We start from the raw sequence: 27,196 nt of genomic DNA, 5'->3' as shown, positions 1-27,196 counted from the left end.
CATAGTGAATAAATTCTTACATGGTGAACAGTACAAGGGCAGTCATCACAGAAACTTTCGGTTTTGATCACGCATTATGACCCATAAACAATCAGGTCAAATATGAATATTCATTTGATTTTTGTACTTGATTTATATGTTGATCCCACATTTCTCCCTCTATTATTATTATTATTTTTATTTTTAATAAAATGCTGAAGTGGTAGGTAGATGCAAGATAAAGGTAGAAAACATAGTTTAGTGCTGTAAGAGGGCAAATGTAGATGATCAGGTGTGTGCCTATGCACTAAGTATTAATCCAGGCTAGACAAGGGCAGTAAGACATCCACGGATGCAGAAGATTTCTCCCTGCCTTGAGTTTTTAAACAGGAGACAATAAGGAACCCCAGATCTTCACAGGAGGGCCCCTTCCTGCTCCTCAGCACTCTAATGGAGACAAACGGCATTCCCTCCCTTGCAGAATCAGGGTGAGGACTTCGGATGGCTTGAGCTTCCCAGCCGTGTGCCTGGCCTTTGCTGGTCCTGACTACCTGTCTTTTTTGCTCACCTGAAGCCACAGCAGCCAGCTGTGGGGGATGCAGAGAGAAACTTCACATACGGTGTCATTGATACAACGCCTGAAGCTCGAACACGCTGTGAGGATTTACATGACCAAGAACAGAATGAAAGCGATCATCCTGACTCTCACCCAGCATCTGACGTGTTCAGAGAAAGGGGTGTTGATACGATGCAGAAGTCATGAACACACACAGCGCGCTTCAGCGGCCAGGTGCGCCCCTGCAGAAGAAAGTGCCAAGGAGCGCAGCTCTTCCGGGATGACCAAGCTGCGTGCAGTGGGGACCCGACTTCACCATAAACCCCCCAGATTCCCTGACCTGGAATTGGAGTTCACTTAATTGCCTGCCAGAATCTGGTTTGCTCATCTCCTGGAGCTCTGAGGGAGTGCCACCCAAGGCCTGGCAGACTGCAGGGAAGTCTCCAACAGATCACTTTTACATGATAGGATTTCAGGGGGAAAAAAATCAAATTAAAACATTCATCCAATTAGTAAAATGTATGGGTAGAAACAGTGAACCGTTTTTGGATTTTTCTGACGTCCGTGATCCCTTCGGAATTCAATTCATCATCTCTGCCAACGTCAAATCTAGCCACTTAGACCCCTGTGCCTAAGTTAATAATATTTCAATTGGAGAATTTGGGAGAATTGTGAAATTCATAAAAGAGATAGAACTCTTCATAATTATGCCAAGTATATCCAGATTTGTCAGAACTGCCTGTGTTTGGAGATGAGAAAATATAACCTTTATGAGATAAGTTAATTAGTTCAGTAGCCTGCGCACTGGCCAGGGAGTCAGAAAGCTTAGCCCAATTCCTGCTCCCCAAATCTTAAGTCCCTGAAATGTGACCGAACCCCTCCCAGGCCCATGACAGCAAAGCAGTGGCCAGGGAAAACTTCCAAGAAAACACCTTTTAGAGAATTATAGGTACAACGTAGATTACCTTGTTAAGGTAAGGCTACCTGCCTCTGGGCTGATGGACTCCAGGGGGCAAAGTCAGGAGGCTGTGTGGACAGTGGGGAAGGACAGACCTCAGAGCCGCCATCCGAAGCCTCAGTCCAGTGCCCGGTATCCACCCAAGCGCTCGGCCCGTGGATTTAGGCAAAGGGCCCCCCTCTGCAGCGAATGTTCACCCACTTTATGAGTGACTTACAAGTAAGGAAGGCAGATATCAAAGGGCATCTCTTTATAGAAAGCTCTGAATAATAATCTTTATTAAGCTTCTATTTGGTGCTGTATTTCTCTATCTTCGATATTTTACCAGCTCCAGTTTAAGAATTAAAATCCTTTCACATTGGCTGTTGTGGGATTTTATTTTAATTTTCCGTTTTGCCTCTTCTTTATATGGAATGCTACGGAGAATGAGATCATCATGCTTTAAAATTATACATGATTATCAAAATTTAAGCTTTTGAGCTTGTGTAGCATTGTTTTAGTATTTATTTAGAGGTATCGAAAAGTCTGTTAAAATTAAAAATGTAACATATAAATTCAGCTTCAGTTATTCAAAATGTTTTATTGCGCACCTGGTCGGAGCCAGTCACCACACTGGTTTTCAGAAATACCAGAAAGAATTACTTGTCTTTTCCTCAGAGTTTTCTTACCTCTTTATAACTTCTTACATCTAAAAAGTTATAAACAACTCCAAAAACGTTCCTCTTCTTTTCTTTTCTTTTTTACTTTTTATCCCCAACATCTCAGTTGACACCAGAGATTTCTATGGTTAATCTTCCTAATTAATATCTGTTGGCTGAGAACTGCCGACCTCCTCAAACCATCATCTATAAAGTACATTTATAGGCCTAATTTGTTTTTACTTTCATTTAGGTGCACTAATGCAGATTAAAGACATTAACTAATCAGTCATGAGAATAATTTACAAAGAAAAAGAATGGGGCATGTCTTTTCCAACATAAAGTATGTGGAACTGCTACAGAAACAACCCAAGTGAGCCCGACGGGCTTATTCAATAAGGGCCCTCTCAGATTCCATCTGTGGACATTTGGTCCATCCTTTTATGGAGAAAAGACATTTCTCCAGGTTCATATTAATTTTTGTGCACATCTGCACATTCACCTAATCCCTACCCACATACCACTTCAATTAAAATTAACGGAAGTCAAATCCTTGAGTGGTTTTAATTGCAATATGTAGATTACAAATGGTGCCCATCTTTAACCACACAAAAATTATATTTTTCCTGGGCCACTCTCTCAGGGATAATACTGAAGTATACGGTTAGTGATTGTGGGAGAGTTTCCATTTATTGTGTTCCTGCTCCAAACGGTACTGAGGCCTCACCAGTGGGCAAAGGGCCAATCAAAATTAATGCAAAAGTACAATTAAGGGGTACTTTTAAGAAGTGCTTTTTTCAGCCTAGTCAAGGGCATACAGTGATACACATCGCCAGAAAGAGCATAACGTTCAGCGCACTTTAATGAGGCAAAGTAACCCTGTGTCAGCTCTATAAATGATGCTGGAAATGTTTTTTTCCTCTTAAGTAGGTTAAATACTGTCCTTACATCTGGTTTTACAATAACCACAAAACACTCCAGCCACAGATCGCTCAAAGATAAACTTGAAACCACACTGTATCCAAATGATCTATCCTTTAGTGGAATATAATTTCACACTCTGATTGCATTTACCTGCAAGCCCCACATATGCATTTCAGTTTGCTAACCGTTTTCAGCCTCACACCAGTCAACTGTCTCATGAATTTTGTGTTTATACTCAAATTAAAATAGACAAAACCACCAATAAGAGGTCTGCTTTTTCTGTTTGTTTTATTCAGAGCAAAAACTCCTTCCATGTCCACATCCTCTGAAAAGCAACAAGTCATTTATGCTTTGTTAATTGCAAGCAGAACCTCTACTACACACCGTGGGCATTTTTATCTTAAAGAAGCAATTATAGTGTCTCAAATAATAAGCTAAGATGAATCGAATTGGCCGTTGAAACAGAAAATGTTATAAAGAAAGAGAAAGTCAAGATGATACCATGAAATGTCAACTAGGTTAATCACACTTAATTTGAAAAGACGACTATAACTTTAAGAATGTAGCTTAGCCAGAGTTGGGGCTTAGGTTTTTATTTTACTACTTTATAGCCTGCTTCACAACTACTTGGACAAATACAAAACAAGAATTACAGTGCACCATAAGTTATTTTAATATCCTGTGGTGGTGCATACTTCCAGTGAAATCCCAAGACTATTATTATGGTTCTCTGTTTGTGTGAAAATGTCAAGTTGTTTCGAGTGACTACATACTCTAAATTATATATAACCGTTACTTTATAGCTAATAGGCACTAAAATTACTTTAAAACAGAAATGTAAAGTTATATTTTCATCCTTTCTGGCAGATAATAAAGCTTATTTATGATATATGATTTTTCAAGCATTAAAACATCTCATGTTTACAAAAACATTAAAATATTACTACTTGATATTTAAAGGGATGAAAAAAAGCAAAACTGTTACAAAAATATTTGCCCTACTCGGTGACTTCTCTATTCTATCAGAGTGTCGTAACTTCATTTATGAAAGTTACTGCTTTAAATACTTTTAAAATTAAAAAATATTTGTAAGTTCAAGTAGAGGCCAGTGATGTAAAGCCTGTCTTGTTCCATGATCTGTTGGCATGCACAAATCCATTGACATATATTGCACATGAAATGTGCGATAGATCATGCCTGTTCGTTCCATCTGTATCCCAAGAAGATGTGTCACATAGTTGTCCTATGGCGGCGTCACTGGTGGAGTTAAGTGGTTGTTTGTCCCCATAAAGTTCCTCCTTTCTTCTTCTCCACCGGGACTAGGATGCTTGTTAGTCCCTTAGGTTTCTGCTTTCCTCCAGCCGGCCATTGTCCACAGTGCCCTGGGGACCAAGAATGAGTGAACAGAGAAACACAGCTGTGTTCCTCCGTCTGCGAGCACTCCTGGTACAGAGGAGGAAACAGAGAAAGCCAGAGCTCACCCAGAGTCACACAGCTCCTGTCGGCATGTTTTGCTTTTGATCAGTGGTAAACAGTGATGAAAACTTCAAGGAATAGAAGTGCTGCCAATGAAGGTTCCGGCCTGTAGAAGGGATCCTGGGAGTCCCTCCAACCCAAGGCCAGCATCGACCTACTCTGGCTGCTGGGGCCTTGGATGACCCTTCTTCCACGAAGTCAGCCTGGTCACGGCAAACTGCACAGAGAGGTGTGTCCCCTGGGGAGCCAGGAAGCACGGCACCAGTGGCGCGTTGTTCCAGCAAATCGCATGCAGGGATGAGCTGCTGAGCCTCTCGGGAAAAGGCTGGACGTGCTGGCTGTTTGGGGGCCGGCTTGTTCCTGGCCCTTCAAGAGGCATCAGCCCTCTGGCCCTTAGGGCATCCCTACTGTGAGGCCAGAGCAAAGGGCAAGGGGAAAATGAAGAATTCCAGGAAAAGTAATACCTCCCAGAGGGACCTGAAGAAAAACCAGTCCAAAGGCAGCTGGGTGGGCATGTGGGGCTTTGGCTGCCCCCGTGCATGCCCTGGCCTGCAGCACCCGGTTTCCTGTAGAAGCCTCACCTCCTGCCCAGCAGAAGTCATACCCTCCCTCCCAAGAATCTAGAAATAGAGGCGATGGCCTTTTCTCCTGGAGCGGTGGCCGCTGCTAAGGACTTTGGGCTGTTTGCTTCTCCCATCCCAGAGACATCAGTTCATCCTCTGGCCTTCCCGCCAGTTCCTGGGCCCCCGGGTGCTGCTGGGAAATTCTCTTTTGCATAAGGAGAGCAAAGCAGCTTCTCCTGCCCAGGGCAGCTGTCCTGGCACCTCTTCCCTCCGGCAGCTTCTTGGCGTTCTTTGCACCTGAACTTCTCACGGAGAACAGAGAGAATATCAGGTGAACCTAAGAAGGCAGGGGATTTACCTGCTTCTCCTGAGCCCTACTGCCTGTAAGCCGACCGGATCCTTCATAGAGCCTGTGCTCCAGGCATCCCTGCGTGAAGGGGCTCAGAGTCCCCAAATCTCCCTCCCGACAGCCGCTGGGAGCACCACCACGCCCACGCCCAACGCTGCGGCCTTGGGGTTCATTCTAGGCTGAGGCTCTAGGCCCTTTCCGCACGCTTCTGACAACATGCCCTTGCTAAGAGGATTTGGGGGCCTGTCCCTGCAGGTCAATGTTCTCCAAGTGGTGCAGCTACCCGCCAGCGGCCCCCCACCCACCCTCAGGCCACTGCAGTGACTCTGCCGCCGGAAGGATGCTCTGGCGGCTCCCCTTTCTTATCTGCCTCCTGTGGCTGACCCGCGCCTTCCTTCTGATGGAAGGAGTGTGAGGCGCATCCCCTGAGAACCGGATCCCTGGCCGCCACTGGTCAGCAGAAGGCTCCAGTACGGGAAGGCTGCCCAGCCCAGGCCCTGTCTGCGCCCGCCCAGCCCCCAGGGTGGGCAGTGGGGGGGGTGGCACTCTAACACTGCGGGCTCTGCAGGAGGCCCAGCAGGGGGGCAGCAAGCAGCTGCTCCAGGACAAAATGTTTAGCTGTGCTTTAAAAGACCGATCTCTGATCACACCCCACAGACCTTGTTCGTCCTCCCAAGCCTTCATTAACTATTAATCCAGCTCACAGGTGGGAAGGGAAGCCCACCTCTTCTGTATAAAAGGAGGGAAAAATCATAGCATCTCAGAATTTTGAAGCAGAAAAATGGTTGGAAGACGTAAACATTGTCAAATCTATTTAGGAGTTTGCCAGAACATATGCGCACACATGTGCATTTCTGTGTGTGTCCACATGTACAGGTATGGGTCTTCAAAGGCGGCGGGATCTGGGAATATTCAAGCCAAAAAAATCCTCAGCAGTTGCTAAGGAATCTTTGATTTGATACTGAGTTAATATCAGGTGAACCTAAGAAGGCAGGGGATTTACCTGCGGGGATAACCTGGGATTATGTTCAGCCTGTAATGGCAGATGTAACAACTTCATGCCCCAAGATTTATGAAGGAAAAAGTGATTTTCTCCGGCATTGATATAATATATCCTATTATTTATTGAGTAGATCACATGAGGGTTAATGAATAGTTGCCACTAGCCAGGGGCAAATGTGGTCCAATGCAGCCAAGCAGCTTCAGAATTTAGGTAAATAAAGGTCCTAATCGAAATCACAAGATACAGCTGATGTTCAAATAAAGGGTCATTAAATATATCCACTTAATACAAGAAGCAAGTAGAGTTGAAATATGTGTGTCGCCCCTGGAGAGGTGTTTTCCCAGAGAGTTTCCATCAGCCAGGAGAATAGAACTCGTTCTTGTGAGATTTGCACAGGGGTGGCCCCTGACCCAGCCCAAACCCTCAGAGCACGTCACTCAGCATCGTAACTAGTCATGTGGCCATCCTGGCACCCACACAGGGCGGGCCAGAGCTCTCTCTAGGCGTTAGCTCTCTTCCCTGACACTGCCAACCCTTGACCATGGTGTAAGAAGCCGTATTTCTGTTAAATGGGGGGAATGGAGCCACTGCGGGAAAAAAAACAGAATCCAGAGAAAAAAAAAGACAGATGAGATGGATTTCCAGTGATATAGGTTCCATCTCTGATCCAGCCAAATGCTTTAACCAATCCTAGTGAGTTCCCACCTGTGTGAAGGACTTAGCGCATGGGAGTCAGTCACTTGCACCTGCAGGCCCCTGGCAGGGCCCCACCCCCGTCAGCCTCCCACAATTCCACAAACCACAGTGACCAAATAGTTAACTCACCTGCTCTGTAAAATCTCCAGCTCGATTTACAGCAATAACCACCAAGAAAAACAAACATATTTCTTTCTTAAGCAGAGTAGGGGAGAGCTTAACTGTAAATAACAAAAGGTGTTACCTTTCATGACAGTTTATCAAATTTATGTTCATAAAAAATTGAAATTAAAAGTAAATCAAATCTTCACAAAACAATCACTAACTATGAATCAAGATGGACTCAAACTAAGAACTTTACAAACTTGAAATTCAAGAGGGTGTTAGGAGGCGAGCATTTGCTCTTTGGCGCTGGAGACCACGAGTGAACTGGAGAGGCCAGATGTCTGGAACGGGCAGGTGGTTGACGGCAGAGCTTGCCCAGGGTCTCAGAGCCCATCCTGTTCCCAAACTGTGCTCCCACCTGCACAGAGAGCAGCAGCGACAAAGGGGAGTCTGATGAGAGGCAGCCGTCGGCAGAGGTCATCCCAGACCGGCTGCCCTCGGGCCTGTGTGTGATGACTTGCCCCAGGAGGGACACTGCAGGAAACAAAAGGCTTTAGTGAAATGAATCAGAGTTTGGGGGTTAGATGAGGAAGACAAATCAGTTGAGTTTATACTAAAAGATTTCCCCCCAGAGCTGCTAGGTACTCAGGGTGCACAAGTCAAGTGCAGAAGGGCAGACGGAGGGCCACCAACCCAACGTGTGAGTTAACAGCGAGATTGAAACTGGACCCCGCGGGCTGAGGTTTTGAATGCATTTGGACATAGGAGGCCATGGCAAGCAGCCCAGATGGTGCCCACAGTCATCCCGTTGCTGGAACCACCACCTAGAGCAGCCTCCCGGGACCGGTCCAACCTCTCTCCTGCATCTGTGGCATCTGCAAGTATCCACAGCAGCTCAGCCTTCCTCTGGACTTGATATTTTGTGTTAAGGGATGAGCCCTGAGATTTAGTAAAAGCCCAAAAATTGATGGGAGAATATTTTGTCTTTTGGCTGATTAAAAAGATTTAAAAATTTTAAAGGCATCCTTTCTACCCAAGCTGCTTCTGTCAGCATCCTTGAGCAGCACACCAATATCTCTGACCAGGAACCAGCCATGATTCATTCCAAACTTACTGGAAACCAAAATGCACAATTAGTACATGGTGAACCGGTTTGGGTGTGTGGGCCTACAAGCCGACTCAGCGACCTCTCAGTTGACCTGTGACTTGGATGGGCATGGAAGTGCCTGACGGCTTCCTCTGGGCGGCCCAGACAGCAATCCCGCAGGTCCCCCATGGCTGTCAGCCTAGTCCCGCGTGGCCACAGTGCTGTGTCCGCCAGCGGGCTGGCCTGAGTTCTCCCTTCCACTTCCTCTGGTCCTGATATACAGCCCCAAATGCAAGCTAAACAAAGACAGATTCCTGATGAAATAAGAAATGGTGTCAGCACTCATATAGAGCTCAAATTCAGGCCTTTCAGTAAATTTCAAAGATGTATGAATAAAGGTATTCCCAGTAAATCTTGGGCACTTCATCGATCATACGGAAAGCTTTTAAAATAAAGTTACAAATATCTTAGGATGAGAGAATAAAAACTGGACTAGTTTCAGACATTGTTTTTGAAACTTTAAAAGCTTATCACATTAACCAAAAATATAGCCTTGCGCTGGAGTGCCTTGAATGGGGAGAATGGAGTGCATCTGCGTCCTCTTCATATTTTTCTATACTTTGAGAATTTTCTGTGAAAGGCATGAATTTTTCTGTCTAAACAGAAGTAAATATTAAAATAAATTGCAAAGTTGTCATATATTATAAAGTGCTAAGGAACTCGGATCTGCTCAACTTGGAAGAAAACTTTTGGCAATACTTAGGTGACGCTATATAGCAGAGATGTGATTTCTGGGATAACAACTATTTTATTTATATACATATAAATTGGTAGAGTTTAGGGAAAGAGCATTTCTCTCTAAATATTGCACCTGTCATAGAAAAGCCATAGCAGTATCTCAGCAGTGAGCTTCCTGTGTTGTTGCAGTGCACAATTGTTTCATATTTATAAACGTTGACTGCAGACATATAAGGTAGTGTTCAAAATATATTCAACTCACAGCTCGTCCTTGTGAAAGGGAGTCATTTGTCTCTGTCCTCTGAGGAAGTCCAGGGCATCATGGGGAAAACATAAGGAGTAATAAAGAAGGATGGTGGGCGAATCATCACGAGATGGATACAGCTCCATCCCATCAATTAAACAGACTGGACACTAAATATCTTGTTTGATACAGAAATAAAAAATACACAACGCCAAACACGTGCTGTCCTTTGCACAACTGCACCTCTCAGTGACGTGCTTTTATATAAAAAGTTGAACAAGAACTTCAGGAGCTAAAAGCATCTGTTTCCTCCACCTGCAGGCCTGTGGCCGGCAGAATCTGCCAGAATAACAGTGCTGCCCCCCAAGCTGATTATTCTCAGGGAGCTTTGGCTGGTCACACAGGTGAAATACTGTTTTAGATCACCAGTGACATCCTGGTGGCATTGCTGGTGACATTCTTCACATGCAGCAGTCTTAGCCACTATCATAAATTTCAGTGTGTCGGTCAACAGACCCCAGTGAGGACCTGCCTCTGGAAGCCGCCTTGTGCCCTACGCAGTCTGCTCCGATGGGGTTGGTTATCATTCCCACAGAATGTTCATATATGACATGAAGTGAAATGAGCGAAATGCACCATAATTAAGTGAATATACCAGCTTGAGGAAATTCTCCAAGGTGCTACAATTGCTAAGGAAATTCTTCAGCAGTCATCCCTCTGACAAGGGCTTCCAGGATGGCCAGAGATGGCAGGGTCCCTCTGGATCCCTGTCTTTCTGGGCTCAGAGCCATCTTGCCCCGAACACATTCAAGAAGAGCCACATTCCTGAGAATGCCAGAATATGACCCAGGAGAATTGCGGGTACAGGTGGAGGTCAGAGAGGCCAGGAAATGGAAACGAGAGACAAGGAGAGACAGCCGGGGCCTTGTAGGCAGGTAGACAGAGCATGCTTCTCAGAGAGGCTCCGACTCTGAGCCCCACATGCTTCCTGAGGGGACAGCACAGATGACATGCCATGACATGGCAAAGATTCCCAGGGAGGCACAAGGCTAGAAGACTTTGCTCCCAAGCCTTCCAGTCTGAGTTGCCCATCTCCCCCCGCCCAAAGGAGTCCTATCCACGGTCCCAGGATACACCCATGTGGCATGACTCAGCCCCTAACCAGAGAGACCAGGAGCTCCCCCTGGCCAGCCGCTCCGAGTGGGCCTCGGGAAGGGAGTGTGGTCACCAGTGGATCAGTACCTCTCAAACTAATGAGATCCAGCTTTCCTGGTAAGCCGGGGTGGCTCTGCTCTCACTGGCCACACTCTGAGGGCCAAGACTCTGAGTTTTAAGAACATGTCATGCCTACAGAAGAAGTGTTGGGTTGTTTTCTTTCTTGTTTGTTCATTTTTCTTTAATCCTTTCACTTAATTATAACTTAATAATCTCCTAGGGGACCAATGGGTCAAATATACCATCTGCGCTTTTCTGTAGTTGGTAGGAATTTGCCTCAAAGACACAGAATATAAATTCATTAATTGTAAACCTATATTCTCTTGACAAAGGACAGTAAAGTACCTATGCCTAAAATCATGAGTAGTTGGTAGCTATTAATCGTGCAATGACAAACGATAATGGGTGGTTAACACTGAGCTTGAGCCCCATTAATATGTGGTAATAGAAGTTATTTGGGTCCTGAGCCTAAGCAGGCCGGCCTCGCTGGCAAGGCAGTGACATCAGAGCAACTGTTTGAGACCATTTGTTCTGTATGCAATTCACACTTGTCACCGCCATGGCCAGTCACACCAAACGTTCTGGCAAGGACTTCTCTTAAGGTCACCTCATTAGTCAAAAGGCCACTGGGGCTTCCCGAAGAAGGGAGTTGGGGGGAAACAGCACGATCCGTGCAAGGGCCACAGGGAGTAGCTACTCATTTGCAGATAGAACTTCTCCAGTCCAGAAGCAAACCAAGGGGTAGGGGGAAATCACTGAACAAAGCTCAGCCACACAAAGTCATCAACAAAGGGAAAAGTGGGCCCATCCACCCAGCACAGAAGATAAACAGCAGTGAATGTATGCAACGTCCCAAATCAGGGATTTCTAGCCCGAACGGTAGACACATGCAATCTCTAGAAGCTTACAAAATCACTGGGCATGTTCCCTGAGACAGCCTCTTCCTGGTGAGCTTGGCAGTGATACGGAGGCTTACAGGGCAGGAAGGCAAGGGGCTACGGCGCCCCACCCCGGACAGTGCCAGAAGCAGAAGGGAACCCATTCCACGTCGACCAAAAAACACGTCATGGGAGACCGATTTGACTGTGCCTCCCTGATAGAATTTCAAGATTCACCAATGCTGAGGGCAAAATGCATATCCTAGTAAAAGTTTAACAAAGCATTTGACAATAAGATCTATTAGATTGCAGAACAGACTTCCAAAAGAAGTTGTGGGAGGCCTCTCTCCAGGGACCTCTCAAATAAATCAAGACAACCCATTCGAGGAGGAATATTGCAGAGGACAATTGTTTTCTCTAGGTTCCTCGATTTAACTGGACCACTTAACATACCTTGGGCGAAAATAGGAAAATATGATAAGCACCATTTAAACAAGTCCCCTTTCCAAAGGAAAGCACAGCCATAAACATAGATTTATTCAAACACTTTTTCTGCCCTTGTTTAGACATAGGAACATGGGCTCTTCTTGGAAGGGCCCACTTGCCTGAGATACAGGGAGTCCGAGAGCCGGCAGCCATGCCCAAGGAAGGTGGAAGTGACACTGGCAAACGCCAGTGAACATGGCATTCCCACAAGCAACAAAGAAAAATGGCCCTTGGGCATGCAGCACTGTGCCCTCTGTGTCCTGCTCCCCTGCCGTCCCAGCACACTCACAGGCGGGCCAGGGACAGACATTCTCTGCCAGAAAATAAAAGAGAGTTGCTGCCAGAGTTGGGCAACTCACCAGGCAGGTGCACAGTGAAGTCTGAGCCCCTGAAGTTCCCTGCGTGGCCACTGTGATGGAACACGTGACAGTACGCCATTTCCTATCGCTCCTTTCCTTTCACCAGTCATACAAATATTTATAAGCCTGAAAATTCCAAAGCCATGTTTGTCTAGAATATAAACACTAATTGCTTCCCTAGTTGTACTGTACCACTTTTGAAGGGGAAAAAAATGATTCTTTTTAAACCTCACTACAAAATATATGCAGAATTTGTTTTCCAATGAACGCCTAATAAGGCTACCTCTTAAGTCTAGATATGTAAAAAATTGCCCTTTTCACAGCTGATAAAATACAAATTAATCCTTAGAGGATTTAATATGTGCCTATTTATTACTTTCAAATCTGAATGTACCATGGCAATTAATATGGCCTCCATTCGCCTGTGAGAAAAATCAGTAACTTTGCCTTTGAAACTAGAAATAAATGCAAAGTTGACCCTGTTTTAAATGGCTCCTACCTGTGTGTGTGCATGAGCGTGTGCTTGCTTTCAAATGTGCTATGGAGGTGTGATTTGATGCCCTTCAGATCACAATTGCTGAAGCTCCTCTGTAGTTATCACATTCCTTCTAGAATCAATTTGAGTTCCAAAAGCTTTAAATTGCAGTGTCTTCAGGGTATGAAATAATGTTGTTTGTATGCAACTGCAAGTTCAGTTTATTATGAGAAATGAAAACATTTTAAAAATTAAAGAAACATTTTTCTTTGTGTTCACAGTTCATTGTGTTAGTTTAACCCCACACTTAACCTCCACAGTTCATTTTATAAATGCGCCTTTCATTTATTTTTGTGTGCATGCAGACTTAACCCTTCGCTACCCAGCTCTTTTTTAGCGTGCCAGGTAAGTGAAGGCTTTTAAGAGCAAATGAACATTTCTCCAATCTCCTGGGAGCGTGCAATTGGTGGGCTGCAGAACTGTGTAATTACGTTTGCAGAAATTTGAGTATTTCTCACGTCTTAACCCACTCATCTTAGAAAGCCACTTGGGTCTATTTTTACCTTTATTTATTTAGCATACATGTTTCAGTTTTCTCAATTGGATGTAAAGCATCTGCGACCATAACAATTTACAACATAAGTCAGACAGAAGTTTAAATCTGTGTAATAAAATTTTTTCCAATTGAATTTCTCATTGTTGATATGAGCAGTTTTCAAAATGAGTTCCACTTTTCTTTGCATCTTGGACCCAAAATTTATTCTAAAAGTGAAAGTCTCGTTTCATTTTCTTCCCCAAAAATGAACCCTCCTAAATTACTGAAGCCCTTATTCTTTAAGTGCATGGGAATCAGGCAGGTTTTATTCACATTTTTTTTAAGACTGGGCTGTCTGTTTGATATTCTGCTTTTGTGTATTCATCAGCAAAGTCTATATAATTTCCTGTAATGGCTGTGGTTTATTTACAATTTCGGCAGCCGTATTTGTTTAGGCTAAAAGAACGCCTCGGTGGAGTTAAGGAGAGCAGCCCTCTTTGCTCTAAGAATTATGTCACCTCTTCTGTCCCATTTCAGCCCATGGAGTTCTTTTGACAGACAGTATGAACAGATCTGCATAAGGAAAAGTAAGTGACAGCTGGGGTCAGACTCTCTCTGTTTAATGACACTGCCGGTTACACATTTTGAATTGTTTAAATATGAGAGTACTGCTCCTCGATCATCATTTCGCTGGTTCCACTTTTCATACCCAACAGCCAGGAAACTGACACGTAATTACACACTTGCTGATGGTATCGCCAGTGCCGATAATTAAAACTGCCACCCGAGGATTGCGATTGCTAGTCTACAGCTGGGATGTTGTCAGGAGGCAGCGACTCCAGCAGCTTTTAACGCCCTCTCCTTACAGGTGGACCTCGGTCCCAGCGCTGGAGGAACCGGCCGGCCTCCGCACATCATTTGCGACGTCTCGCACAAATGAAGAAAATCTATTAACAATCCAATAAGTGAAATACAAATACAATGACCCACAGGTTAAACTGTCTGCTTGGACTCAGGAGTTGGACCTACTGGGTATTGTTCTTTTCTTCCCCCCTTTCTGCTGTATTTACTGAAAAGATCACCAAATGGTCTCCTACCTCTAAGCACAGCTTCCAGTTTCGCTGGGGAAGTTGAAGATGATACAAGGGAAACAAAACCCAGCCAGCCGCCTGGTTCCCTGCTTGTACCTGAAAATGAAACAGGGGAGACTCTGGTAGAAAAAAAAAAAAAAAAAACAACTTTAAACACTTACAGGTTTATGGACTGAAAGTAGATTTCATTTCTTGGGAGGAAGTGAGATTGGGGTAGAAAGCAATGGGATGGGACATTGAAACCTCCTGCAGGGTGAGTCCCCACCCTCTTCCTTTGGAAAATTGTCCTGCAAATGGTGTGACATCTGGTGACTTCGGACATCCCCGTTCCTCCTTCGTCCAGAAAGTTCACACGGGGTGAGGCAGGAGTGAGAAGAGCTGCTAAAATAGTTTAAGCAGGACAGGCAGTGAACGTGAGAAAAAACAGAAGCCCTCATGCGCAGGAAGGAGCTGCGGATCCGTGAACGCCAAACGTCAAATATTAGCAAAAGGTTAAGAGGAAGAGCTGAAGCCCCACAGAGGAGCGACAACCCACATTTTCATAGGCCCCGACAGCCTGACAGAAGCAGATTTGCCTAGAATGAACTATATTTATTCAACTTAAAAGTGAGTGATTTATTCATCGTATGAGGCCCAAACCTTTCATCGGCGCAGGCCCCTGCCTGCCTTGCAAAGCAGCCTCCCGGAGCCTCTGCCCTGGGAAAACGAGGACAACCCGAGCCCAGAGCACAGCCGTGAAGTAGCGGCCGCACAGCAGAATCGCATCCCTCCTGCACACGGGGGAGCACCTCCTGACACCCTCTGCGGGCTGACCTGTCGCCCTGGGATGGTGGGACCTGAGGGTCCCCAGGACTTGCGACATTCGTCCCAGAACTGAGGAGCGCCAGGCCACCCTGGACACATTGGCCATGTGCCCACTCCATTCCCATAATGTTAAAGAGAAAGTTGGGGTTTTTTTAAGCCTTTTCAAACTGTGCAGAATTTTATCAAATCTGTGATGCAGAATTACAGAATTACAGATTTGGAGCTAATAGATGTGCATACTCTTGTCCCAAAAGGAACTGACATGCGCTGGGTTGTGGGTGAGCACAATGAATTTTCTAACAGCTCTAATTTTATCTGTTGTAATCTAAAATTATCTTAAGCTAAAGACCACAAGGATTACATTGTGCGCTGGAAAACAAAACTGCATGAACTTTTAGTGGTAACACACAGCCTCGGAGGGTGTTTGCTCTCTGAGCAGGACAGACAGCCAGGGTCAGCGTGCAGCTGGGGCCTGCTTACGGCTGATCCAGTCCACTTTGCTCATCTCCCTTCAGGCCTCGGAGGAGAAGGAGGAGCCCAGGCACCCCGCAGCTTCTCCTCTAGGACCCAGCGCCCCTCCCAGCGTCTTCCTCTCCAGACTCCTAAGCTGGGTAGGCATCCCGCTGGAGGCAAGGAGTCGGCAGGCAACATGCGGCCCTTCTCTGCCCTGTGCTCACTCGCCAGCATGCCTGAGGGTCCTTATCTATAAATGGTGATGATATCGGCTTTGGAGAAGGCTGTCTTGAGGATTAATGTGATCTTAAAAACATGAAATCTGTGGTCATGCTTCCCAGCTATCAGGAGATCTGCCCACAGTTTCATGCTTTAAAAGGAAAAACTGACTAAACTACTTTATGCACATACGCTTGGCAAATCTGAAATGTTATACTGATCATGAATGTCATAGAAGCCTCATTAAGTCCTACCAGTTGGTGTTTTCATAAAGTTCATGCACTGGAAGAATGTCCTCGGTCCTTTCTCTGCTATGTTCAGGAAACAGAGCCGCCCACCTTGCCTAAGGTAAGTTCACAGCATTTGTGTGTTGTTTACATTTACCACATAGGTATTTGTCCTGTGATCATGATGTATAGTCTCCCCAACACCCAAGAGGGATCAATGGCCCCAAGGTTTAAAATCTTTAGATAATTTTAATAATTAATCATTGTTTTTAATACTTAAGAAATACCAAAGGTAAAATGTTTTATAATTTTAAGAATAGTATTTGTACTAACTAATCTTTTTTAATTTTAATAAGAAAATAATACCCTAAGTCTTCCAATGTCATGATTGTTATTAATAAGCCAGACTCCAATACAAACACATTACAAGAATCTGCCACAAATGATGATCTCTATCAAGAATCCCAAAATAGTCAAGAGCTATTAGGAAATACAATGAGGATTATCCGAAAACTGACACCTGACAATCCGCATGTCACTAGGGTCTGGCGTCTTGGATAAACCTTCTCAATCACAGGCATGGAGGCATCAAAGGAGGCAAAGAGATCAAGACTACGGCTCAAGTTTTCCTGCAGAAACAGCTCAAATCACATTTGTATTGAGAAACTTGGAAATCTGGCCAGGAGTCGGTGGCAAATATTATGGCTGGATAATGAGAAGACTACACTGGAGGTGAAGTTCCTTTACGGCACAGCTCTGGGGTGTCAGGTGCTGTCTGTGATGGTTGTCCTCCCACGTGCCTTCCGTCTGGCAGCCCTGGCACCCGCGTGAGAGAGAGACATGGTCCCCAACAGGCTGCAAGCAGAGCACCCCAGATGCCATGGGCCACTCAGAGCCTGCAGGGCTGTCTTGAGAGCTCATGATGCAAAATAAGATATTTTGCATTTATTTTATAGTTACCTTGTGAGTGATGATATTGACAAGAGTTGGGAGAAGGAGCATGGGCGTCTGTCCCACTGGGCAACAGGGGGGCACTGCGGAAGCCTGATTTAGGGGTGCCTTTTCGCTCTTGGGGATGTGGGGGCCTCTGGTCTTGACTCAGGGTGGAAGACGATAATAAATATTGTGAACATTATCAACTCATGAAAGCCAACTATGTGTGCCACACAAAGAAATGGACAGTGAGCTTCTGTTTTCCCACATTATGGGACAGTGAGGTCTCATGTGAGGTTTTGAAATGAATGATGAAATAAAAAGTCTGCGTGATACTCAGTGCCATTGAAGACCACTGTCTGCTTTTAATAGGCTCACTGAAATGACCTAACTGAGGGATATAGTCAGTATTTTAAATAGTTCATGCCTATCACTTTAGGACTAAAATACATGTTTTGTACTGAGAAAATCATGTTAAAATGTCTCAAAAAAAACAAACTGGAGGATAAACAGCTTATTTGCCAGAAGTTTGAGTCTTCCCAAATACTTGGTGCTTTATTGAACTATGAGCAAAAGAATTTAATGACATATTTTAGGGAGCATATTTTAAAACCACATGTAAATATAGAAACAGGGCATGGTAAAATACTTTTCAGCTCCAAAGGCAATCAACTATTGAGTTTTGCCACTATTTCCCAAAACTGGAAGGTTCTATCTTCTGCTCGTGAGTCACAGAGGCCCCCCAAACCAGCATCCAGGGAACCTGGGAGTCCTCCGTGCAAAAAGGAACCTTTCTGCCAAGGTCCCATGCACATCGCACCAGATGGCCAGCCCTGTGACAAGGTCGCCAAAGCCCAGGAGATCACTGGTCCCTGTGCAACTGCATCCCAGGCAGGAATGACCCACAGCCGGCTCCCAACAAATCTAACTGTAGTTTAGGGTTTTCTAATTTAGAATTTAAAAGGTTGGGAAAAGAAGCTGTCCAAAGGCTAACCTAACAACAAAAGGTTTAGCTGCCACTGTTGGGTCACTGGTCCCGCTGCTCAGGACGGGCACTGTTCTTATAACACCACCATGATTGCCTACACAGCACATCTTCTTGTTAAAGGGAAAATGCAATGTTTTAAAAATTAAATTAGGATGCACGATTGTCATTAACCAAAATTCCAGCCCCTTTGCTCAACACGCTGAATTGGGATGACTGTGTGCACTAAAAATCTAGGCATATCTGAGTCTTGCACAATCAAAAGCAAAGACAGGCCCCAGGCCCCACATTAAGGCACTTTCTAGATGCGGCTGAGCAAAAACTACCGGTGTGATTGTGCATTTGTGAATGTTATGGGCTTTTTCTTTTTGAATCTGGCAGTCAAAGTAGCCATCCAGCCAAACGGAAGATCTACCGGGAAAAGAGATGCATGTACATCAGCACAGAGCGTCGGAATAAAGCTTTCGTTCCTGTGTGTGACGTGCCGCAGGATGGCTCTGACTACAGGACAGGAGCACTTCCGCCTCTGAGTCCCACCGAGCCAGCAGGAGCTACGGCCTCCTGACATGCTCAGTGCCCAAAATCACAGTCTGGGTTAGCCAGGGGACGGTCCGGCCCCAGATAGCAACCTCACGTGTGAAAATCAGGGACAACCATACACAGAACAGAGGACAACAGCAACCCCATCCCACTAGGAGAGCAGGCAGTGAGAAAGGGGACACCTAGGGCCTTCTTGCCTTCAACGTTCCCTGATGGGGGGCAACGATGAGCTCAGGGCTTTCATTCCTCTGGGTGTGCAGCGAGGTGCCATTTATTTAAAAAGGGGGGCATTGGTGCTGAGCTCTTGAACACCTTCTTTTATTTTTCTTCAATTATGAGGGGGTCTCTGGCCCGGGGATGAGGTGGGACTGGCTTGTGTGGCTGCCGCCCCGGCCCTCTAAGGGACCCTTTCCTTGGAGCCTAGCCTGCCGGCATGACCTCCCTCCACTCTGTCCCGGGGTGCCTGGCTGCTGGGTCCTGCCAGTGGGGGTGCGCTGAGGCAGGCACAGGGAAGTTCAGAAGTGGTGCCGAATGCATACCTCCTCCCAGCCAGGGAAGGCCAGAGGCGGCCAGTCCCAAGGCAGCCAGGCCTCGGGGAGCATGGACATGGTGTCAAGCCAGCGGCCAGGGGTTGCCTAGGGAGCCAGGAGCACAGGAGGCTGGGGGCGGGGGGAGCTGGCTGCACGCCGCCAGGACAGCACTGACCAGGGCCTGTGGGGCCGCCCGGCTGGGGGCAGCTGAGTCATGCTGGGTGGGCATGGGCACCTGCTCACAGCTGAGGGTTGCAGGATGGAGACTGAGGTACGGCACTTGAGAGCTGTTCATTCACAGGGCTGTGGGCCTCTCCTCAGACCCAGGTGCTGGCCAGCTGGCAAAGGACAGAGAGCGCAGGTGAGTCCCACAGCACACCCCCCCCCCCCCACGAGGCATTTCCAGTAGCATTTCTATGTCATACAAAACAGCTTGCCTACAACATCAGCTTATGCCCTGCAGAACCAGACGTCCCAGAGCGGGAGTCTTCCTCTGAGGGAATGCAGTTTAATCGCTTTAGACTCCAGGAAATACAGTGGCCACTGTCCAGTGGGGTAAACCAGGCAGTCACATTACCAGTGGGGAGATAGCAAGTCGGGAGCCGATGGAGGGTGGAGTTGCAGGGGTCTGTCTTCTGGGGGTGGGGTTTCTTCACTTGAATCATCTGTTTCCTCCCCCAAACCACAGATCCTCTTTTAAAGTGCACAGTAAATGAACAGTCTCGGCAAGCCTGGGAATATTCATACCACCACCACCACCACCACCATGAATAGCATACCTGCTGTTTGCAAGCAGCTTAGGGTGACATGTCCTGAATCTTCACACCCTGCCTGCTTCTATCCACCATCATCCCCTTCTGGGAGAGGAGGCCTAAGTGAGGCAGGTCCCATGGAGGAGCTCAGCAGGGAGCGGCCACTGCCTGAGAATGAAATGAGACTCTCCTGCCCCAGATCCTGGCTTGGTTCCCCAAACAACGGTGAGTCAATCGGAATAGATTAACGGAACTTCCGAGAGCCTAAGACACAGAGTCCGAGACAGACACAGACCTACACAGAGAGGGATTTGGTGAGGTATCTGTTCCCCATTAAGTAACCACTTATTGTGGTCCAAGCAGCTTAGGGTCTCCTCAGAACGAGCCAGGAGGGGAGATGCTGCCTTCCTGGGAAAGTCCATTTGGAAGGGCTGCCTCGGAAGATGCACAGGCGGCCTGCCCGACCCAGCGTTAAATAGACATCAGCGTTAGAGTGGTCATTAGATTTCCCTCCTTCAAAAAACGGTTTTAGGAAGTTACATAGACAGACGCTCTGTGCCTGTAAATGTGGGGGCCCTGCAGCATGGGCTCGAGCTGGAAAGGGGGCACATGAGGAAGGGTGCCTGCTTGTTCTCCTCAGCCTAAAGGAACAGTATCAAAGGAACCCCAGCACCCAAGACCTTCAAGACCAAAGCAGGGCTTCTGGACTTGGCTTTCTGTGAATGTTCTCGCCATGCTGAGTGCCCTGCTCCTGGAGGCGTCAGTCGCAGCTCCACCAATATTCATGAACCAAATGCCAAGTGTTCATCAGCTACGAGGAAAATGATGCTTATTTGAGATGTGAGTAGAGACCAGGGAAGGTTCCTTGAAAAAAGCCCTTCTTGATCTTAGGGGACACAGGAAAGTTTTAGGGACGGAGGGACTACCTTTCAAATGAGCTAACAAATGTGGTGAATCTGGGTATCTGGGTATGTTAGGGAGATTTGTCATATTAGTTTTTTTAACTTTTCTTAACATTTAAAACTTTTTAGAATAAAAAGTTGGGGGAAATAGACAAGGCGAATTTGTAATTTGCAAGGTAACAAACTCTTACACTCCGGAAGTACTTCCCTAAGAACCACGTGAATATCAGGCTTCCAATCATTTCCGCTACAGGTAATCTGCCCAGACACCCCAAATGCTCCCTGAAGAAGTGATGCACAGAAGGAAGACGGGCAGCCAAAATGACCTTGGCGGGGCAGAAGGAAAAAGGCCCGGGACAGGCCTTTCTGCTCTGCCCTGCGGCCCCTCAGAAAGCCTCGTTTGCCACCAGACTTCCTGCTGGTGGCTGGTGGCCTCTCTTCCCAAGGACCCGCTCCGACACGGAGGGTCCCTGCCACTGAAGGATGCCATTTCAAATGCAAAAAGGCAGCCACTCCTGCAATATTGATCGCCAGCTGCCAGAGTCCCCTTTCCCCAGCCAGACACTGAGCGACTGCAGTCACAGGCTGTCACAGCCCAGTGGACAAAGGTGAGAGAGAGAGCATCTGGCTGCACACAGGACACTTGCCTGGATGGCAGCGGGTGCCTGGCACACACAAGTTGCAGGTAGTCAAACCACAGCCTCTGCCACCACCAGCCCCGGATGGTCAGGACATGGCCATAGCTGCCCGCCCCCTGCCTCTCTGCTCCTGCTCCCAACTCAGGACCGAGCAGAGACACCACAGAGCTCCCAGGTGAACACACAGGATGCTCTGCTCCTGGGAGCTGCCCCAGCTTCCCCGGGCATGGCCTCTGTCAGGCGCACCTGAGGCCTCCCCTTTCTCACTGTAAGATTCCCCCTCCTCTGCCTGCCCCCGAGGGTCGGCTAAAAGCAAGCTGAGCCCCCGGCTACGGCAAGTGCTGCACAAATGGGCAGCTTCTCCTCATCTGGCCAGTCTTCCTTTCTTCCCAAATATGCAAGGGCCTCAAATATCCGACTCCACTCGAGCTTAAGAGAATGAGAAGACACACCACCAACTTGAGGAAATATTTGCCTATCATATATCTGATTAAGTACTTATACCCAGAATATACAAAGAACTCTCAAAACCCAACCGTAAGGAAACAAGCAACTCAATAAAAATGAGCAAAATCTTGAACAGATACCTCACCAAAGAAGGTATACAATGGCAATCAGCCCATGAAGAGATACAGCATCATTAGCTATTAAGGAAATGCAAAATAAAATCGCTGTACAGCTACTAGAATGCACAAAATAAAAAATACTGATAACACCACGTACTGACAAGAGCAAGGAGCAACTGGAATCCTTGCCCACTGCTACTGGGAACACGGAACAGGACAGCCGCTTGGAAGAGAAGTGGGCAGTTTCTGATACAGTCAGATGTACACTCACAGTAGAACCCAGCGATCCCAGCCTAGGTTCTTACCAAAGAAACATGAAAACAGGTTCACACAAAAAAATCTGTACCCTGACCACTTACAGCAATTTTGTTTATAATTGCGAAAAACTGGAAACCATCCAACAGGAAAACAAACTGTGGTTCCTCCGTATGAGAAAGAGAAACCAGCTACAGACACATGCAAAACCACAGATGCATTCCAAGTGCCCGGAAAGGAGCCAGCCCGAAGGCCACACTGGGTAAAGTTCCGTTTATATGGCTTTTTGGAGGAGGCAAAACTACAGGCACCAAGAGCGGGACAGTGACGGCCAGGGGCTGGTGGATGGAAGCGATTTGCTAAGACGCTGCAGCGCACAGGCCGTGGGAGGGGTCGGGTGACCGACAGATCTGTACCTTGATCATGGTGGCACCTGAGCCGGGCACTCATCAGGACTCACAGCACCGTAAGCCAACACTCTAAGAATCCTACTGGATATAGGTTTGGAGGGAATAAATGACATTTTTAAAAATCCTCTCTCTCCACGTAGCCTTGAGAATGCCCACCTCCAGCGCGGTGTTGCTGGGTGAGCACAGAGCTCTGGACTCACACATTATGCTTTTTATGCTAAAATGCCGTTAGTGGTTCAGTCAAACACCAATTGCAAAAATGGAAAAACAAGAGGAACATCTGCTTCCCGCGAGCCCTCCGCCCCTCCTGTGTCCGCGCGCCCCACCCAGCACATTCTAAAGTCTATTGATTTACTTCTGTTTAGATGCATATTGTTTTCTGATGACAGAGGTAATAAAAACTCACTACAGAAAATATTTAAAAGAGGACACAAACAGTACCAACTGTACCAATATAACCTGACCCAGCCGACCCTTTTCTTCTTTAAAATATTCATTTTTTCTTAACTATCACTACTACTAACGGAACACTAGTGATCACTCGTCACAAATAGAAGGCATTTGTAAAATGAACGTGATCAAAATAAAACAGTGTGAGAACATTTTAAAACATTAAAAATTTTAAATGAAATATAGACAATGATAAATCTAATTAATTTCCCTAAAAGTTGCACTGGAAAATAAGCACCTCAGGGAGGAGAATGGTCTTCTGTATGGTCAGCCATGATTGAAGGGCCATTCGGCTTCCCAGGGGTTCTCGAGGGTGCAATGGCACCCCGAGGGCTTGTGGGAACAGAGGCCACCGACATCGCCCTGCCAGAGCTCCTGACTTGGTGAGTCTGAGACAAGGTTGAGAATCTGCATTTCTAAGTCCTCAGGTGTGGCTACTGCCGGCCTGGGGACCCCACTTTAAGAACCCCTGCTTTTAAGATGCATTTCATTTCTGACTTCAAAATGATTCTGGTTTTCAGTCCAAATATAAACACCAGGGAAAACAATTCACATCTTTCCATTCTCAGAAATATTTAATGTCACCTTGGCAACATCGGACACTAAGAATCCATTCTCATCAAAATGATGAGGCACTTTGGGTTTGAGACCCAAGCCCCAGAGCCTGACCTGCGGAATGCAGCCCCTGCCACATCCTGGAGGTGCTGAGAGCTCGTTCCTGGTCCACCCGCCACTCCCGGCAGGGCGGGGAAAACACTCACGAATACCTTTTATCAAGTCTCTCAAGTATGTTTCATCATGTTCCAAACATTTCCAGTGAGGTCTTCAGATGAGTTAATGGCCAGGTCATCTAACCCAGGAAAAGAATCCTGCTCGGGGCGCCGGCAGGGACCCTGCCCCCGGCCTGCAGCATGGCCCTCACGGAGGATGCCAGGCTGCCTTCTCTGGGTGAATGCTTGCTGTTGGAATGAGCTAACATGTCTGCAGGATATGCTCATTTGCAGAGCAGGCTGTAATCATGCACACTATCTCACAGTTTGGAGATTTCATCCAGAAAGCTCTTGAAACACAGAATGGGGACCTTTCAAGCCACAGCCAAGAAGCATCGTGTTACAGAGGAGCTGTCTGTCTCGCCAGGTCTCCCCTCACCTGACAAAACTTCACCAGCTTTGTAGGCTCTCCTGCCCAGCCCCACACCCGTCTGGGGTTTCCCTGTGTGCGCCTCAGGGTGGTGGTGTCATGTCTGACTCTGCATCTGTGCTGTCAGAGGGCTGAGACCCACACATGGCTTCTGTAGGGGGCTCCCTGCTTCGCCTCATCCCAAGTGACGTTGTCAAAACCACACCGGTTAGATATGCTCAGTATGCATTGTTTTCCCAAATTCGTGACAATACGTATGACTATTACCATATTTTAAAAATTATTTACACGCTAAAATCCATTTCACACCATCAGTGGTCAACCAAGGCCTTACAGTATTACCTTAATGTTCATGTTTCCAAAACAAGTACAAGAAAAATATCTGGGAGCAGCTATGGTCACAGACAAATTAAAGATAAAGATGATTCCAGGAAAAGAAAACCTAATCATGCCATTATAATCCTATAAGGAAGAATCCCCTGAGTCAAGATTCTATAAATTTGTTCATTTCCACATTTATTTTTAAAGTATTTGGTCCCTGCATCTCTTCTTAGACTCTGAGTAATAAATGATGAATGGATGGATGAAAGGAAGGAAAGAAGGATGGATAGATATGGATGGATGGATAGATAGATAGATGGGTGAAGGATGGGTGAATGGATGATGGATGAATGGATGGATGGATGATGGATGGATGGATGATGGATGGATGGATGGACGGATGGATGATGGATGGATGGATGGATGGATGGATGGATGGATGGATGGATGGATGGATGGATAGATGGATGCTGAAGCATAAGCATCAGATCTGGAAGCATATCTGCGTCTCCTGCCTAATAGTTACATAACCCTGGTCAAGTCACTTTTGCTCTCTGAGTTTGAGTTTCCCCAATTTTAACAAAAAAAATAAATCATGTAATTACTGCCCCAATGTCTTTTTGAGGTGGTTGTGAGAACCGTGTTAAGTAAAAAGAAGATTATTATGATATACATTTGTCCATTGGCTTCATTCCCTTTCTTATTTTGTTTTATTTGAAATTTGATGTGAACTTGGCTTTGTCCAACTTCAACAAATGATTCTATAGCAACCTTACCCTAAGTCACTGGCTGGCATAACAGTTTATAGGAAGAATCACCCCTAAAAGAACAACAATAGCTAACATCTTATGAGGACACTCTAGGTGCCACACATTATTCAGAGTGCTTAACTTGCACTGACTCATTTAAACCCCAAACAATCCTCTGAGGCAGGTATTATTATTGCACCATTTTCCACAAAGAAGTGAGGGCACAGCAAGACTGAGCAGCTTGCCCACAGCCTTTCCGTTAGGAAGCACCACGACCAGCATGCAGACCCAGATCCGGGACCCTTATGAGCACATAACCACGATGAGCTCATGTATGAAGTCACTCTGACCGATGTTGGGGTATCAGACCTGCAGCACTCAAGCTATATAACCTTACTTAGACTCTGTCCTACTTTCCCATCTATAAAGTGGGTGTAGTGACATTATCTATTCTAACAATTTAAGGATTAACTGAGATGACAAATGTAACTTTATTAGCACTTCACCTAGCACATAATTACTAAAAATGTTTGCCTTTTGAAAAGTATAGCATGCCACTCTGAGTCAAGTAAATTACCAATCACATGCAAACATGTCTGAGCATCCACCCAGTTCATCAGTTGCTGAATGGAGTGATGGGAAGCTGGTAGAACTCTGTGTGCCCACACATGGGAGTGCATACACACAAGGGCACGGGTGCATGAGGGTCCGTGCACTTTCCACCAGAGGCTGTCATTACTAGCTGGTCCAGAAGAAATTTTGAAAGCATAACAAAAATGCAAATACACCTTGGCAACTATGTCAGGAATTTAAACAAAATGTGTTCCACATTCAGAGGAGATTTTAAAACGCCGGCAGACTCTCAAACAGAGGGCCAAAGGAGGCGTTTTCTCAATCCTTATCCAACGACTGCTTGTCCAACGCGTCCAAACAGTCCTTGGGTGATTTTACTCGAGACAAAAGAGTCACCAACAGACCACCCTGTGTTTCTCCCCGTCTTCTCAGAGGATTCATCTACCAAGGTTGCACATTTGATGTTCTCAACTCCCAGCAGGCAGGAGAGCTCAGGAGACCAACTGAGAAGCCGTCCTAGACCCAGAGGAAAGCCAGACGATTCACTCACAACCGGGCCAGCAGAGAGAGGATATCAACCGTCTTCGCCCAGACGGTGAAGTGAGGGTGAGCAATCCCAGCTTTTTCAAACTCTGTCCACTTACATATTGGTTTCCTATTGCTGCTATAGTGAATTACACAAACTTAATGGCCTAAAACAACACAAATGTATTGCTTTGCAGTTCCATAGTTGGGGAATCTAACGCAGGTCTCAATGGACTAAAATCAAGGCATCGGCAGGGCTGAGCTCCTCCTGGACGGTCCAGGTGGAACCCGTTTCCTGGCCGTTTCCAGCTTCTCCAGGCCACCTTCATTCCTTGGCTCGTGGGCCCTTTTTCCATCTTCGGGGCCAGCAACCGTCAGCTGAGTCCTTCTCACATTACGTGCTTCTGAGCAGCTCTTCTCTCTGCCACGTGTAGGAACCCATGTGCTTACACTGGGCCCGCCTGGAGAATCCTGGATCCTCTCCCTGAGCTGAGGATAGCTTCTTATGTAAGGAATTTGTAACCTTAATTCCATCTGCAAACCTTAATTCCCCCTCAGCATGTCCCATAACATATTCACAGTTCCAGGGACAGGAACGGGGACATGTCTGGGGATTTAGAGGGCACCACCTACTATAATTTCCCTCCCTCCTGCAACACTTTCTCCTGCCATAACTCTTCCTAAGTCAAAGTTTTCTCGGGGGAAGTATGTGATACATGAGAAACAAATAACAAAGTAGGTTTTAGATCTTTCCTTTCCCCAGAGCATCAGTTCTTCTCAGGAGCCAGAGCACCGCGTCTCTGACGGACACCTGGATCTAAGTCTTAAGCAAAAGGAATAAGTCAGTAACTGTGGAGTTAAGGGGGGTA

The 27,196-nt window shown here is 46.3% G+C and overlaps 2 long non-coding RNA genes across 3 annotated transcripts in view; one reads left to right on the top strand and one right to left on the bottom strand.

The window, feature by feature from the left end:
- Nucleotides 1–3,370: 3,370 nt before the first annotated feature.
- Nucleotides 3,371–14,467, bottom strand: LOC140850325 (uncharacterized). Its single transcript, XR_012132951.1, has 3 exons — nt 14,362–14,467; nt 7,272–14,211; nt 3,371–6,172 (listed from the first exon to the last, which is right to left on the bottom strand). It is a non-coding gene; the product is annotated as an uncharacterized lncRNA (long non-coding RNA).
- The window catches only part of LOC140850326 (uncharacterized), a 33,819-nt gene continuing 20,858 nt past the window's right edge, over nt 14,236–27,196 (top strand). For both annotated transcript variants that reach the window (XR_012132952.1, XR_012132953.1), the window contains exons 1-2: nt 14,236–16,179; nt 26,235–26,408. This is a non-coding gene — a long non-coding RNA (uncharacterized lncRNA). The remainder of the gene's footprint in view (nt 16,180–26,234; nt 26,409–27,196) is intronic.

Source organism: Manis javanica, chromosome 7 (assembly GCF_040802235.1).
Source record: "Manis javanica isolate MJ-LG chromosome 7, MJ_LKY, whole genome shotgun sequence".
NCBI lineage: Eukaryota > Metazoa > Chordata > Mammalia > Pholidota > Manidae > Manis > Manis javanica.
The sequence above is the reverse complement of the archived record's forward strand: the minus strand, read 5'-3'. Positions and strand labels throughout refer to the sequence as shown.